Source organism: Pan troglodytes, chromosome 2 (genome assembly GCF_028858775.2).
Source record: "Pan troglodytes isolate AG18354 chromosome 2, NHGRI_mPanTro3-v2.0_pri, whole genome shotgun sequence".
Classification (NCBI taxonomy): domain Eukaryota; kingdom Metazoa; phylum Chordata; class Mammalia; order Primates; family Hominidae; genus Pan; species Pan troglodytes.
The window spans coordinates 30985411-31003361 of NC_086015.1; positions in this window are offsets into that span (position 1 = coordinate 30985411).

Sequence of the window (17951 nt, forward strand, 5' to 3'; positions counted from 1 at the left end):
AACCTCACCTGTGTAAAATTTAGTAATACTATAGACACGACCAAATCCCAATGCATCAGGTGGGTAACTCCTCCCACATGAATAGTCTGCCTACCCTTAGGAATATTTTTTGTCTTTGGTAGCTTAGCCTATCGTTGTTTGAATGGCTTTTCAGAATCTATGTGCTTCCTCTCATTCTTATTGCCCCCTATGACCATTTACACTGAACAATATTTATACAATTATGTCATACCTAAGCCCCACAACAAAACAGTACTCATTCTTCCTTTTGTTATCAGAGCAGGAGCGCTAGGTGGGCTAAGTACTGGCATTGGCGGTATCACAACCTCTACTCAGTTCTACTACAAACTATCTCAAGAACTAAAGGGTGACATGGAACAGGTCACCGACTCCCTGGTCACCTTGCAAGATCAACTTAATTTCCTAGCAACGGTAGTCCTTCACAATTGAAGAGCTTTAGACTTGCTAACCACTGAAAGAGGGGGAACCTGTTTTTTTTTTTTTAGGGGAAGAATGCTGTTATTATGTTAATCAATCCGGAGTTAATCATTCCAAGAAAGTTAATCAATCTGGAGTTAATCAATCTGAGAAAGTTAAAGAAATTCGAGATCAAATACAATGTAGAGCAGAGAAGCTTCAAAACACTGGACCCTGGGGCCTCCTCAGCCAATGGATGCAAAGGATATGAACAGACACTTCTCAAAAAAAGACATTTATGTGGCCAACAAACATATGAGAAAAAGCATATCATCACTGATGATTAGAGAAATGCAAATCAAAACCACAATGAGATACCATCTCATACCAGTGAGAATGGCAATCATTAAAAAGTCAGGAAACAACAGAGGCAGAAGAGGATGTGGAGAAATAGGAATGCTTTTACACTGTTAGTGGGAGTGTAAATTAGTTCAACCATTGTGGAAGACATTGTGGTTATTTTTCAAGGATCTACAACCAGAAATACCATTTGACCCAGCAATCCCATTACTGGCTATATACCCAAAGGATTATAAATCATGCTGCTATAAAGACACATGCACACGTATGTTTATTGCGGCACTATTTACAATAGCAAAGACTTGGAACCAACCCAAATGCCCATCAGTGATAGACTGGATAAAGAAAATGTGGCACATATACACTATGGAATACTATGCAGCCATAGGGATGAGTTCATGTCCTTTGCAGGGACATGAATGAAGCTGGAAACCATCATTCTCAGCAAACTAACACAAGAACAGAAAACCAAACACCGCATGTTCTCACTTATATGAATAATGAGAACACATGGACACAGGCAGGGGAATATCAAACACTGGGGCCTGTTGGGGGGTAACAGGGGGCTGGGGGAGATAGCATTAGGAGAAATACCTAATGTAGATGACAGGTTGATGGGTGCCGCAAACCACCATGGCACGTGTATACCTATATAAAAAATCTTCATGTTCTGCATGTATATCCCAGAACCTAAAGTATAATTTTAAAAAAAGAAAGAAAGAAAAAGAAAGAAAGAAAGAAAGAAAGAAAGAAAGAAAGAAAGAAAGAAAAAGACTCTAAGAATATCAAAATGCCCCAACCACATGAAGCTACACTCCAAAGCCAGAGAGTTGCAAGCTACTAGAGGCTAGCTCAGGCTTTCAACAAGGGCCCATATTAGGGATTTATTTATGTTACCTTATTTAATCTCCATGACAGTGAGTTTGATAACATTCTCATTACACTTTGAATGATAAAATTAAAGCCTGGAGAGGTTAATCCACTTGCTCCTGTCACACATTAAAAGAGCTGTGATTCAAACCCAGGTTAGTTCGAGTATAAAAGTTCATACTATTCCCAGTATGTTATGCTGATTCCCTTGTATAAAGACACGTATAAATTATGCAAAATTTCAGAAACAGATGACCTTCTTTTTTTACCATTAGTATGAATGATTGCTTATTATAAATATTAATATCACTTTAAGTTTCGTCCATTGGCTTTATTGTCATGAAAAATGTGTTCCCCTTACTGGCAGAAAACTCTTCATCTATGTGAGACTAGATTAGTCATTTCACAATTTTTAGTCACTACCTTCATGTGTGCCATCTTCATGACTTTTGCTTTTTCAAAGTTGGCAGCTACAACGGATTGCCATTATTACCTGCCACAAATAAAACACATTCATAGAAATATAAATTAAACAATTACATTAGATCCTAGCTAGATGATGTTCTCTCTCATTTTGGTAAAAATAGAGATTAACAAGCATTCCAGAAGTGGTTAAAAAAAAAAAAAACTAATATCAATCTGAAACTTCCTGCTTAACATAACCAGGGAACACCATTTAGGAGGTAATGTTATTTAATGTCTTATCCAGGTACTAACTAAAATTATATCATATGCCACTGAAGATCATTTCCTGTAGTCTCCAGTGGTAGTTCTACCATACTTTAGGAAATAACCAAAATATTTTCATGACTTTCTGGTCCTACAATTTCATTAAAAAAATTTCTACTTATGCCTTCAACAACCCACCTTTTACATAAATTAATGATATTCAGGCAGCACTCAGCAATGTGTGGGTGTGTCATAAATAGTGGTAGTGGATTAATAATACATACTTCACCCCCATTTGAAGGTACACTAATGATCAGAATATGAGAAAGCAAGTTGTCCAATTTGCTTGTAACTTTAACAGTTCCCTGAAACTGAGTATGTCTCCAGTGACTAGGAACAAACCCTGAAAAAAAATCTGCCTGTCAAAACAGAATGCAACTCACATCAGCTCAAAATATTGGGAGGAAATGGACCTGGCTATTCTCTACCAAGTAAAATGCACTATCAATTCACATCTAGAGTTTATCTGTGATTGCCTTCCAAATGTTCCTTTCTGCCTCCCAGAAATATTTTATTTATATCAAAGAGTTAAGGGAGACGATTCCTAGGCAGAAAGAAAAGGCTATGCAGAAAAAGAATGACCATATCTGCTTGTATTCTGCTTGCTTTCCCCAAACCACGAACATTAAGACAATGGATGATATATTGGAGAAACTGATGACAAAGTCAGTGTACTTCATAAGAGTCCTTAAGAACTGTTCTCTGCTGATTGGCTTCACTACAGTTAGGCAAAAGCTCCAAGATATGCAAATACTGGTGGTTTTCAAGTAAAAATGTCCCTTCTATTAATATTTCCAATTACCCTCCTGGGAAATTTCATCTGAAAAATTCATTAGATACAATTTTCACCTCCATAAATTTTGTTCTCTTTCATGGCCTTGAGAGTTAGTGGAGAGCAAGCATGAATGATTTAGCAAAGCAAGTGACCAAATATCATGCTTAGTTTTAAGTCATATCTGAAGGTACTATGCTAAGGAACCAGAAGATACTAGCAGAAAGGTCAAGGAGAAAATCCTTGAAAGTGAGTCCCTCATATCTAGTGTAACTATTTGTCATCCAAACTGGAATAAATTTATAAAATGAAGAGGGATTGTATTGGTTAGATATTGCCATGTAAGAAACCATCCAAAAATTCAATGGCTTAAGATAAGAGTTATGTATTATTTCTTGAGTCTTTGCATAGGCTGACATAAGCTGACATTGGCGGGAGTAGCTCTGCTCCATGTGTTTCTAATCCCCCTCCTAAAACCAACAGACTGGCCTGGGTATATCTGCTGTATAGCTACAGCAGGGATTCAAAAGTGCAAACCCTATTTCAGGCAGGCTTTTTAAAGCCTCTGCTTGAATCAGTTCTGCTAATATCCCAATCTCCTAAAGCAAGTCACATGGCTGAATTCAGAATGGAGGAGCAGAGAAATACACTCGCCTTCTCAGTGGGCAGAACTGCAAAACCACACGCCAAAGAACATGGATTGCACTGATGGCCCCAGTTCCTCATAGAGAGAAGTCCTGGCACCATGAATACAATCCACCTCAGGCTACAATTCATAAACTAACTCATCCTATATGACCTGCCTCACAGAGTCCCTACTGAAGAAACATTATAGTAGCCAAAGATCCCTCAGCTGAAGTTTCCCATTTCAAAAGCCAGAAAATGAGTCATAGTGATTCTGGCCTTGACAAGGTAAGATCCAGCCCCCGCAAAATACCTGCAAGTACAACTACCTTCAGTAAATGTGAGTTTTATGTAGAATTTGATGGGGGCTGCAGTCACTGGCCAATATTTACATATATGTCAGAAGAAAAAAGACATTGATGGAAGTACCCCCTATAAGGCAACACTCCCATATTGTATCATTTTAAATCTGTGTGGAAATCCTTCAAGATGTTCAGCTCCCAATTTTATGAGGCTGGTGCAAAAGTAATTGCAGTTTTTGCCATTACTTTTAATGAGACATGGCTGATACATATGGCTAAATGAGATATGGCTAAATAAGATGGAGATTGGTTGAGTATTTTACTCACATATTCATACCTAGTAACTAGAAACAGGAAAAAGCTCAAATCTACTTGTCTGAAAAGACTCTCATACCTCCATTTTATTACACTGTCTTAACCTGACTGGAAGATTATGTCTCTAAAAAACATACTTAAAAGAGCCAGATTATCAAACACCTATAGTTTCTTCTCTGGAAGATACAATCCCAACTAGTGCTATTTCTGAGACAGAGTTCTTTTTCAATGAGGAGCACACTTTTATTTAGGACATATTTTGAGTATTATTTACATTTTATCAGCAAAGCACTTTTAGCACATATCTCTAAATATGTTTAAGTGTGATTTTAATTTAAACTTTTCACAGGATAATAATCCAAGTAATAGAAAAATTAAAATTAAAAATAAGTTAATTTCACATATTTCTGTGTGTTTATTTAAAGCATAGATATATAAGAATATATAGTCATATTTAATATAGATTATACATTATATATGTTATATTTGTGTTATTATAGAGTATAGCTTACAGATTATAACACCTAAAACCTTTTATTATAGTTGTACTGATGATTAAATAATTACCTAAATATCTTAACATAATACCTGGAACATATTAAGTATTAAGTTATAGCTATATATGGAAGGTGCCTGCTTATCACATAAGAAGCCCTTCCTTTAAGCCTCATTTTGGAGATTAAAATTCAACTAGCTGATTTATTCACCCCAGATCAATACATTTCAAGAGGCTACCCTCTTGACCCAGAATTTCAAATGATCTTGCTCTCATTTAGTATTGTAACAAACCAAAAGAACCTCTAGAGAAGCAGCTTTTAATCATGCAGATGAACTCAGAAACATAAAGTAGATCTCATGCCACTCCTCACTTGAAATTCATAGACAATGCCATGGAATATAATCCAGATGCTGATTAGGCAGACCTTGCCCTTTGGCTGAATCCCCAAAGGCCGGTAAGAGGATAATACTTTCCACACAATTTTTGCACCAAATTTTTCTTTCTTTCTTTCTTTCTTTTTTATTTATTTATTTATTTATTTTTGAGACAGAATTTCATTCTTGTTGCCCAGGCTGGAGTGCAATGGCATGATCTTAGCTCACTGCAACCTCCACTTCCCAGGTTCAAGCAATTCTCCTAGCTCAGCCTCGAGTAGCAGGGATTACAGGCATGCACCACCACACCCAGCTAATTTTGTATTTTTTTTTTTAGTAGAGATGGAGTTTCTCCATGTTGGTCAGGCTGGTCTTGAACTCCCGACCTCAGGTGATCCGCATGGCTCAGCCTCCCAAAGTGCTGGGATTACAGGTGTGAGCCACCACACCCAGCTGCATCAAATTTCTTCTTGGCCCCCTCTTCCTTCTGTTCCTATATGTGAGTATGCCATCTTTGCACTATCCTAATGACAGTCATCAACTTCAAGGCAAAATGTGTACTCCTGTCTCTGCCTTACATATATACGCACTTATCGCAAGCATTTCTTGAGTATATGAGACTTTACTGAAAATTTGAGAATCACAAGGAACATGTTCCAGTTATCCATTGCTACGTTAAAAAAAAAGGTCTACCTGAAATAAATCACCCCCAAAATTTAGTGCTGTAAAACCATTGCAATCATTTATTTCTATTATTGTTATGACTATTATAACACCTCCTGGTCAGCAGGTTGACTGAGGCTGGGCTCAGCTGGGTGGTTCCCACTCAGTCTCTCTCAAGCAGTTACAGAGGCTGGGGCTGGAGTCACAAAGGCTTCCTCACTTATGTGTCTGGTGCCTGGGCTGGGAAGACTCAAATAGTTGGGGACCAGACAGATGGATCTCCTCAGAGCATGTCATTCTCTTTATGATTTATCCACAGGATCTTTTCTAAGCATTTGTGCTTCAGGATGGCCAAACTTCATACACGGCAGCTCAGAGTCCCCACACAAGCATCCTGAGGGAGAGCTGGGCAGAAGCCATATTGCCTGTTCTAACCTAGCCTAGGAGTCAGCTCCACCACATTGTTACTTGTCAAGGAAGTCACAGTGTCACAGTCAGTTTTAAGGAGAAGAGATAGGCTATCTCCTCCTGATGGGGGAATAGCAAAGTTTTGAAAGAGAATGTGGGACAGGACACCTGTTTGTGATTATTTTTGGAAAATGCAATTTGCTACAAAGGGATAATCTCATGAAGTATCTTATTATCTTATTGGCTTCTCTCTTCCCTCGCCTCCCTATCCTACCTCCTTACTGCCTTCTTCACATATTCCCTTCAAGCTCCAAATATTTCTCCCTCTACTATGAAGAGTAGTTCAGTTGTCCCCCCGATCCTATTTCCATTGCTAGTCAAAACAAAGGGACTCCCTTTCCCAGAAACCTGACCTACTTTCATTAGAAAGTAAGGTTTTAATTTGTTCCTTACACAGATTTGGAAGAAAATAATAATTGTGTCCACTCTCTGCAGAACTGCAGAGACTAGCATGAGAGAAAATGAAGAGAATATCAAAAGACTAGACAATGGCCAATGAGAAAAACGTGTGGAAAGGACCCCTCAGGCTTGGATTACTCACCGCATCACTTTATGATCTATTTGAAGATGGAGGAATTCCATTGTTTCAGCATAGAGTAAGTGATTAGTCAACAAGATAAGAATGTCAGACAGAGAAAATTCCACAGAAAAACAAAATTGTGTACCTGCTCCAAGAACATCAAAACACTTCTGAAATAGTTCCCTGCTTCATACTTCCATTTTGTCTTCTGCATCTCCAGGTTACATAAATGAACAAAAAAGTGATCATAGTAATTTTTCTGAAGATGACTGTTGCATTAAAATTTTTCTGATACTATAGTCCCCTCCACAAAGTATTCTGGGAAAAGTAGTTTTCCCTGAGGAGACATGTTTGAGACACAGCTGTACCAGTTTAGATCACATTATGCAGCATGTAGTTATAAATCTAATTAATATGACTTAAATAATTAAGGTTTTCTTCCCTCATATAAGTCTAAAGATTGATAGAACAAAATCATTACAAGGGTCTTACAATTTCATAAAAGGTTCTGTTTCCCTCTATCTTTTCAAGACCACCAACTTTAGCGCCTGGCTTTCAAGTATGTGGTTGCAATATAGCTACTGCTCCTTCAGTCATCACATTGACATTCCAGGTCAGAAAAAGGGGGAAGCACCAAAAGCCTTCTCCTTGTGAAGTCTTGTCTTTGTATGAAAAAGGGGAAGTTCCACTCAGTGACACCTGCCTATATACTATTAAGCCAAAGCTTTTCACATGGCCACAACAAATCAAGAAATATTTTAGCTTTTCAACCACTTCAGTAGAGGAAGATAAAGAATGGGGGCTGTTAATAATGTTTAGTTACAAAACTTTTGTAACTAAAGTGTCTACACTTAACTGCTTTGTAACTACAGTGTCTGCCACAGTAGCAGACCAGGAGTACCTATATGAACATTCTGTCACTTTCAGTTTGATATCGTTTGCTACATTCATCCTCTCTGAACTTTTCTTCTGTCTTGGGAAAGCAGAATTCTAACATAACCCTAAATGAGTTATGCCCTTGAAGAAAACCTCTTTGAATGAATACTGGCTAGCTTCTAGTCAACAGACCATGGCAAAGGTGATGAAATATCACTCCCATGATCATGCCATGTTACCTACAGCAGACTGAAGTGAGATTTTCTTGGCTGCTGGCTTGAAAGAAGCAAACCGCTATGCTGTGAGTAGATCTCTGTTATGAACTGAATGTTTGTGTGCCTCCAACATTTATATGTTGAAATATAATCACCAATGTGATAGCATTAGCAGGTGGAATCTTTGGGAGACGTTTAGGTCATAACTGGAACCTTCATGAATGAGATTAGTGCCTTTATAAGAAGAGGCCAGAGTACTAGCGCACTCTCTCATGCTAGTGCAATGTGAGGATAAAACTAGAAGTTAAAAGCCTGCATCCAGAAGAGGACCCTCACCAGAACCAGACTAGGTCTCAGGTCTCCCACTTGTAAAATGAGAGAGGTAGAGGAGTTACCCTCCAATTGTAAAATTCTATGATCCTTAGCTCTTAGCATGGTGAAAACATCAGTATGCAGTATGCAGTTGGAAGTTAGTCTAACCTGAGTTTAAATTCTGGCTCTACTACTTATCCGTGTAGATCTTTGGCCAAATTTATTAATCTTGCTAAGCTTCAGTTTCCCCTTCTATAAAACTAGAAAAATAAAACTCGCCAATCTTCTAGCATTTGCGTGAGTTGATTATATGAGTCAATGGATGTAATAGTCTTAATAAACACAGGACTTAATGCATAGTAATGACTCAAAATTGGTAATGGCTTTTGCTTTTGTTACAAGCTCTTTACTTGATTCTTTTAGAGACAATTTGTTTATTTTTAGCATCCATTATGATTCTTCCAAGAATAGCATTCAGAAAACCTGAAAGGTCTACTAGGCACATTTTGAAATGTGGAGTTGGAAGAGAATGCAACCGTGGTGTACAATGTCTTCAGAGGAGGGCAGTGTCCTCTTCCAGAGCCAGCAGGTAGAGGCAATCTCCTCTAAGTCCTCTCCACTATTTTCATGAAGCAATCTTCAACAACAAGAGGGCCAACACTAAGAAGGCCAACACTAAGAGGATAAACATGACATGTTGACAACGCATTCTCATTAGTTTATATGGGTTAAAGAGCAAAAACATGAAGATTTTGCCCATTCTTTAACTTGTTCCTTACATATTTTTATATTTTTCCCTTTTGACTATTAAAGCTGTTCTTTTTCAGGCACTGTTCTGAACTACTTTCAGAGCTCAGATGTAGCTCTTTAGAAGTCAAAAGATGGGAAGAAGCTTGACAGCCTGAAAAGTCTTCAAAAATTATTGTGTTTGAACTGCATCCTCTGGTAAGACCAGCCAAAACCATACTCTTTGCTCAAGCAGAGCTGCAAAACATAAGCTCCAAAGTTTGCTTTTGAGAGCCTCATACTAAATGTAGAGAAGAGAACTAACTATAAAACTGAGTCCCATGAGAGACTTTCTACTTGGCTGAGAAGAGCTTCCAAGAAAGATGCCTACCAATCCTCAGAACTCACATTTATTTGGCAAGGAGTGGACTGCTTTTCAGAAGAGAAATAAGAAATTAAAGTAAGAGATACTTCCTGTTCATGAAAAATGACAGTTCTTTAAAAAGGAGAAACAAAGTTATTAGTGAATAATTTAAGAAAATACTAAATTATATTGAAATATGAAAGTGGGGACATAACTAATTCATTACCAGAAATTTGGTGTGAGCTAAAAACAAAGAGCTTTAAATAAATCTATGGACAGGAGAGCCATAAGAAATCATAAGCTTCAAATTAGAGCTATTGGAGGTATTCAAGGAGTTGTCACAAATGCCAAGCACACCTACCCACAAAAGGTCCCTTATTGATACCATCAGAAAACTAATTCAGTATGCTTTGGTTTCTTTGTTGCATTCTTATTTCTTGCAGACACAAAGGAATGACAGAGAAGGCAGAATTTTTGTTTTCAAAATATTTATCTAAAGCATACTAAACTACTATTAGTACCATGATGTTTATTTGAGGGGCAATCTGAATGAAATTTGCCTTTGTGGAGTAGTTATAATCACTGCAAGCTTTATTATTAAAATAAGAAGCAAATGCCCCATGAGAGCAATGTTCAAATATACAATTAGTCCTTGCTCACACAAAATCGAACATGACTGCTGGCCTCCAGAGATCTTCTCTGGTTCACTATGCGGATGCAAAGCTGAAAATAGAGCTGTCTAAAAGACTAAGAAGGAAGAGATTACATGGAAGAAGGAAAGGTGAAAGCAACTCAGAAATTGTGCTCAGTATGGCTTCTTAGCTCCTGCTGTAGGAAGAGCTAAGAAGAAAAAAAAAAAGTTTTAGGATTTACTGCATATACTACAAATCCCACTGCAGAGGTCTTTCTATACTTGGAACCAAAGGCCTAGATCCCAGGAACTGAATCATGCATGCTGGGTGCCGAAAGTTGTGAAAAAATGTCTTAGGTGTTCACAATACCCTTGTGGCAATTCTGGGACCAAATCAATACTTTTTTCTGGTATTTTTCTAGGTCTAGTACTTCTCCAAGCAACTGGAAAATTATGTATTAAACCCTAGTCATGTCTTGAATCAAAATGGAATTTAAAGAACAACATTCTAGGGAGAGGAGGAAATGGAGAGTTACTAATAAATCAGAGTAAAGTTTCAGTCAAGCAAAATAAGTAAACTCTGGAGATATTCTGTACAACATTGTATCTATAGTCAACAATAATGTATTATACACTTAAAATTTGGTTAAGAGGGTAGATTTCATGTTAAGTGTTCTTATCAAAATAAAATAATAGTTTTTAAATTAAAAAATATCATTAAGCATTTTGCTTCCTAGCCTGCAGAGGACTAGAGTATAGGAACTGTGGCTTATTCACATTGGATTTCCACCATCCAGTCAAATATGTGTTCAACAAATGTACTTGGACATTAATTTTCTGCTTCCAACCAGGTCAAATAAGAGTTGTCCATATTTCTCCCATAATTCACAAAACTGATAGCCAATTGGATGTAGTTTTCTAGATAAATGATACTACATGGAAATTAAAATATTTTAAAATATTTTATGAATAGTCACGTCACAGATTAAGAAGCAAAATGACAAATATACATATAAAAACTAGCCTCATTGTAATCAAATAAATAGAAATTAAAACATTGAGATAGCATCTTTCTTTTTCTTTTTATTTTTTTTTTGAGACGGAGTCTCGCTGTGTCCCCCAGGTTGGAGTGCAGTGGCGCGATCTCAGCTCACTGCAAACTCCGCCTCCCAGGTTCACGCCATTCTCCTGCCTCAGCCTCCGGAGTAGCTGGGACTACAGGCGCCCGCCAACATACCCGGCTAATTTTTTGTATTTTTAGTAGAAACGGGGTTTCACCGTGTTAGCCAAGATGGTCTCGATCTCCTGACCTTGTGATCCGCCTGTCTCGGCCTCCCAAAGTGCTAGGATTACAGGCGTGAGCCACCGTACCCGGCCGCATCTTTCTTATAAAAATGGTAAAAATAAAGATATCAGTGATGGTGAGGATGATAGAAGATGGTCATACTCGTCCAATGCTAAGAGTACAAAGTGGTCCATCCAGTCTTTTGTGGTGGTGGCTGGTGGTGGGGGTAGGCTTGGCAGTATTTACTAAATGCTTTAAAAATTCACATACCCTTTTGATTCAAAATTCTACTTCTATGAATGTATCCTAAGAAAATATTTAAGAACGTGCATAAGCATTCGGCTTTAAGAATATTCAGCACAGTATTTTTTATAATAGTGAAAAAAAACAGAACTTAAATTTTAAAAATCATGTCAGTTACATGAATCACTCTATATCTATATAATAGAATGCGATTTGCCATTGAAAATTACACTGAAGATTTTTTATAGACATAAAGATATAGTTGCAGCATATTTGTTATGAAAAAGAAGGTTACAGAAATTATGAGTTTGTTTTGGTAGATGTAAAGTGTAAAAGGTAAAAATGTGGAGAGGTTTTGATGGTATTCAGTATTTGGGGTCAGAAAACTCAGGAATGCCTGGCTTTTGCCCTGCTAAGTTTTCCTATTTGTTAGCATTCCCAAGGTGGCTTGCACCTTGGGTCCCAAGCAATCCAAGGAACAAATCCAAAGAGTAAACAGAGTACCAGTTTATTAGTTGGGTCACTGCCTGAAATGTCCATAAAGACAGTTAAAGGTGAACTGGGAGCCTAAGTGGGACCTCTGCCGCATCACCACAGCCAAAACCAAAAATTCTGTTTAGCCATGCATACAGAGAGAGGAGAGTTGGGCCCTGGCTTATTGATCTCACTGCATGGAATGAGGAGAGCCAATGAAGGTAAACTACCTGGGAGCCACCTTTTAAATACAGCAACCTGGCCCCGTGGGAAACATGGGACTATGAATGCCATAGAATTTTATCAATGAAATGAGAAGCTTTCCTTCCCTGGGATGGTAGGGTAGTGCGGAGGGAGATATGCTGCATACCTGCGGAATGAAAGGCAGACCTGGCACCATAAGGTTCCTTTCCTGCTACACTGTTTCAATAATCTGCTGCTGCATAACAAGAAGTCCAAACCTCAGTGACTTAAAACAACAATGACATTATTTCTCACAATTCTGTGGGTTTACTGTGCTCTAACGTGCAGCTCTGCCCCATGTAGTACAGCTGAGATTCCTCATGCATCTGCATTCAGCTAGGAGCTTACCTGGTGTAGAGCCTCCTATGGGGCTTCTCATTCTCCAGGGTCTCACTCATCATTCAGGACAGTTACTGTAAATTCTTTATGCATGGGGACTGGCTTTAAAGAGGGAGTGTTCTAAGAAAACAAACTCTGCTCTAAATATGTACCCAGGAGTTGTTTTAATCAGATATGGTAAGGCAGACAAGGAAATAGCTGCCACAAAGGAGGAAGTTCATAAGCACAGACCTCTAGAAACAGGAGGCATGGCCTGATGTGCTGGTCTAAAGAGGGAAGCACTAAGGTCAGTTAGGAAGCAGAAGTGGGAGGAGGAGAATGACTGAGACCCTTTGTTGGGGTTTTCACGAGAAGGAATGGAAGGGGCAGGGTAGGCATGCTGAGTAAGCTTAAGACTAGAGAGTTTTAATCATTTCAGAGAGCTCTGGGCTATAGGGGTGCTTGCTAGTTGTCTGATACCTGGCCCTGGGGTGATTTAGGATAGAAGGAATATTGGATTGGTGTGTGAGAGATAAAGAAGATGATTAGGGGTGTGGGCTCTGGGCTACTTGGTTTGTATATCAAAGGTACTCTCACAGGGGAGTCATTTGCTATTTCTAGGAATTAGCTAGCCCTGGAATGGATGTTCCCTCCAGGATCAAGTACCCAAATGCCAGAGCATCAAATATACAGAAAATAAGAAAGTAAAGTCAATACAAACCCTGATATGCAAGCTCTTGCCATGCCTCTGCTTGCATAATGTTTGCTGGGATCCCATTGATAAAAATAAATCACATGACCAAAGCAAGAGACAAAATGGGAAAGGACTAAACAAGGGCATAAATATGGGAGATATAGTCTACCCAGGGCCATCAATGTAATGGTTACTACATAAATATTTCTGTATAAAAGGATATTTGCCAAGGTCAACAAAGGTCACTTCTAGAGTCCAGAGCTATTTATTTTGTTATTTATCAGATTTTCTTATTTTCAACAAAGAATATACACTGCATATAGAACAAAGCCAACATTAATTGACAAAACAAATATTACTATCTTAAATCAGGTTCTCTACAAGAACCTAAGATGGGGATTCTTATGCAGGTGATTTAGTGCCCCCAGAAGAAAACCAACCATAAGAGAGTAAGAGGAGCAGGATAGGGCAGGTGAAGAAGCTGAACGAGAAATTCAGTCTCAGCCTGAGCACAAGAAACTCTGCAGAATGAGCAGCACCATGAGCTGTCTCATCTTGAGGAAATGGGATTGGGCTTTTGTGCCTTATTTCAGTCAGTTATCAGCTGTGGCTACTCCTCGGGAGGAGAGCATACCTTTCAGCATTTCCTAGAAATATAGGTCTCATGGTAGAGGACAAGTCTCTGTAGAAGGGTTCAGCTTTCAGCCCTGTCTTAGTCCATTCAGGCTGCTGTAACAAAATACCATAGACTGGGTAAATTTTTTAACAACAGAAATGCATTGCTCACCGTTCTGAAGACCGGGAAGTCGAAGATAAACGTGCCATCAGGTTCTAGGTTTCTTAAGGGCCCATTCCTCATAGATGACACCTTCTTGCTGCATCTGCACACGGAGTAAAGGGCAAACAAGCTCCCTCAGGCTTCTTTTATGAGGATACTACTCCCATTCATGAGGGTGGGGCCCTCATGACCTTATCACCTCCCAGAGGTACCACTTCTTAATACTACTGCACTTGGTAATTACATCTCAACCTATAAATTTTGAGGGGACACAAACTTCAGACCACAGCAAGCTCTTATCGGGTAATACCTAGAGCAGCGAGAGGGGGAGTGTAACACTCTATGGGGCCAGCAGCATCTACTAAAGCTACCCTCAATTTTTCCAAAGAGTCCATCTCTGTAATGTCTCACATGAGCACCTCTGACCCCCACCCTATATACTCCAAATACGACCTCTAAACAGAAAATAGACAGCAGGTAATATAAGTTGGATGAATGAATGTTCAGTATGTACTACTCAGAACTTCTCCAACTCTTGAATTCATGTACTGTGGATCCTCAGTGACCCACAGATCCTCAGGGATACCATGAATTTCGGGTAGGGAGTGGGAATCTAGGGAGTGTCCCAGGACATTATGGATAAAATAGCACTCTTTTCTCTTTGAGTAGCTCTATAACCCTGATGATAAGGAAAGTTTTGCTAAACTTTCAGAAAAATTATCCTCTGGACTAAAAGCATGCATGAGAAATTTCAAGGGGGAAGGCCTATTTTTTCTAAAGGTTACAGGTCTAAATTATGAACTCAAGTCAATAAGATAGACGTCTAAAACTTCTAAAAATAGTGGTGGATAATAAGAATGCTTTCTCAACCAAAACCACAACCTTCCCTCTGCTGCACTTACAGAAAGCAGCAGAAACTAATCTTTCTCCCCAAGTGGAAAAAATGGGTAATAGAATTCTACCAGATGCCTTGGATTTTGTGCACTGATGATGTATTTCCATCAATCTCATTTATTTTTGTCTGAAGTCTTATTTTCAGGCCAACCATTACATTCAAATACTGAATCAGGCCATATCTACCAAGATGCTATCAGGGAGAAAAAAAAGAAAATGTCTTTTATTAGCAGACACACTTATTTTCTGTTTTTTACCATCAATGATGACAAGTCTTGACTGAAGGAGGTATGATAATGGCTCATGGAATCTTAAGTAAGCAATCTGATAGAGGTTCTTGGAAACATGGAGTTGTCTGGAGGTTTCTTAGGTGAACTGCAGACAGGACAGGGAAGGGCTTCATTGAAAGGACTCTAACTTTATTAAGTGGAAAGATAGAAAATTTTTTTTAAATGAGACAAAGTTTCTGGCACTGACATGATCCAAGTGACATGGGGTGAGAGGTCAAAGTTCTGCCTATCCAGCTTTTTCTCAGACCCTACTGCCTTCAATAATTAGCCTACATGGCTGGGTCATGTAGCTGATTAAAATAACTGAGGCAAGAAAGGGAGAAAATGGGAGAGGGGCACAAAGCTATACGGCTAGCTAGAGAGAGAAAACTAGTTCAGAAGTGCAATGGTCTTTCTAAATTATTGCTCAACCATTGATTAAATACTATTTTATTTTTTTCAATCCAGATGACACATTTTAGACATTTTTAGGATTTTTTAAAATAATAATAAATCCACAGAACAAAAAAAAAAAGGAAATTTTTTAACAGATTATATTTCTTGTTTGGGATTTGGACATTTTGCAACCCTCAATTTCCCCGTGGAACATTTGCATGGAGGCACATGTGTAGAAAAGTAGTTTTCTGTTTCTAAGCTTCAATTTCAATTCTCTGTCAATATCGAGCCCCCTCCTCATGCTTTCTCTTCTCCCCTTTCCCTTTTTCCATCCATCCTCCTCTCTTCTCCTTTTCTCACACTTCGATAAAGTATTTGACAGATCAGTCTATTTCCCTTCTCACAGGGGCTCACCATAGGCCATCTGGTTGTGTGATTGCCAGGGAAAAGCTTGTGACGTCTCTAGGTGACTCCACAGAATAGCAACAGTCTTTTGAAGATGCCAGCTGCCCTTCCTCTTTCTTGGAAGTTACAAAAAGATAGCTCCACATGCTGACACTTCCTCCCACTGAGAAGCTGGCTTTGGAAGAGGCACTAGCTCAGCAGGGGTCCTCTAATGTTGGCCTGAAAACTGACTCCACCAGGCAGGAGGCAAGGATGTGATAATATTCGTAGTCCCTCCCGGGGGGCTCCCACCCTGGGTGTTGCCCGTCTTCCAACTGGTAGGCCTCTGCAGCTGCCAATGGACAGGAAGAAGAAAATATTCTAGAGTCCATTTCACAACTAGAAGTTTTAAGCCAGTTCTAGTTACTTCGCTTAGAAGACATTAGGTGAAATCACATGAAATTGCCAATATTTGACTGGTTAGCCTGCAAAAATGGTCAAACCTAATCTCAGATGGTTCAATCTAATCTATCCTGTATGATCTGTCTGAATGACAAAGAAGTCATGGAAGAAAAATAAAATATTTAGAGGGCCTTTATTCATCATAGTGACTGCATCAGTCCCATGTTCAAAAATATTCAGTTGATCACTACTAGCTTACATTCATCAGAGTGAAGAGCAAAGCCCTCTAGAGAGGACTCAGCCTGCTCATCAGTAGTATTCATTCCTACTTCCCAGCACCAACCAACAATTTTCTCACAATCTTTCCAATCTTTTCTCTTACTTCACCTCTTAAAGTTCAGCATATGTAAAAGGAGTTTGTCAAAGGGTCCCAAATTTCCTCTAATTCATTTAAACATTCAATTTAATCCAGTCTTATTAAAAGCAAAGGATAACAGAAATAAGAATTATAACCAAAGTATAACAAAGAAGTCAACATTCTTTTCCAGACCCTGAATATTTATCTAAAACTGACGTCAACAAATTCAAAAGGCAATTTTGAGTTTCTGTTCAAACAGCAATACATTGCTTGATAATAAATCACTTGATCTTTAACCAATAAAAGGACAGGCTTGTGGAATAAGCCTTAGTTCAGAGGATTCTTCCAGGGGTTGAGGAAATTGTCAATATGTATTTGCCAGGGCAATACTTCCCAAAATCCCTGTGAGGAAAAAAAAAAAAAAGGCATTCCCAGTATCTGAGAGGCGGGCACGCGTGTTGGATCTTCCTCAAGGCATTCCCTAGGTGATTAGTTTCATAGGAAACTGGACTTTCTGGCACCATGTCCTTCCGTAATAGGGTTGGACTATCTAAATTACGGGCAAGTCAGGTCTCAACTGACCCTCTTGCTAACACTCAGACTGCAAGGTTATTGGAGTTGGTTAAGAACTGCAAACATGTCTACTACAGGGGCCCAGTCTTCTTGGCTGGACCTTTCTTCCCAGTGATTCTACAGACCATATTTTCTATGCTATACTCTGCTCCTGACAATGGACCAAGATTTATTTTCCAGGATATTTCTAATTAGAACCATTTTACATGCAATAGTCCCTTCTATCACATTTTTTACCCCTTCCTGTTTGCACATAACTCTTCTCTTACATTTTCCTAGTGAACACTTTCCCCCTTGACTTCTTTTAACCCTTTAGAGGGGTTGAATCGGGGGTTGATGAAAGCCTGTTTTGCATGTCTCCCCAAAGACATAATTCATGCCCCCTGTGATATGGATCCACAGGGCAACTAGTTCACCTGGAAGTCGATTGCAACAAACACCTGTAGGGGAGTAGGGAAATGAGACAAAGAAGGGAAGGAGCCAGCAGAGGGTTCAATATCAGTCAAGTTACCACTGGGGGCAACTGGAGCAGGAGTTGCTGAGTAACTCAGGGAGCCAGTGTAGGACACATGCTTCAGTTATCCCAGTGAAGGGGTAAAACAG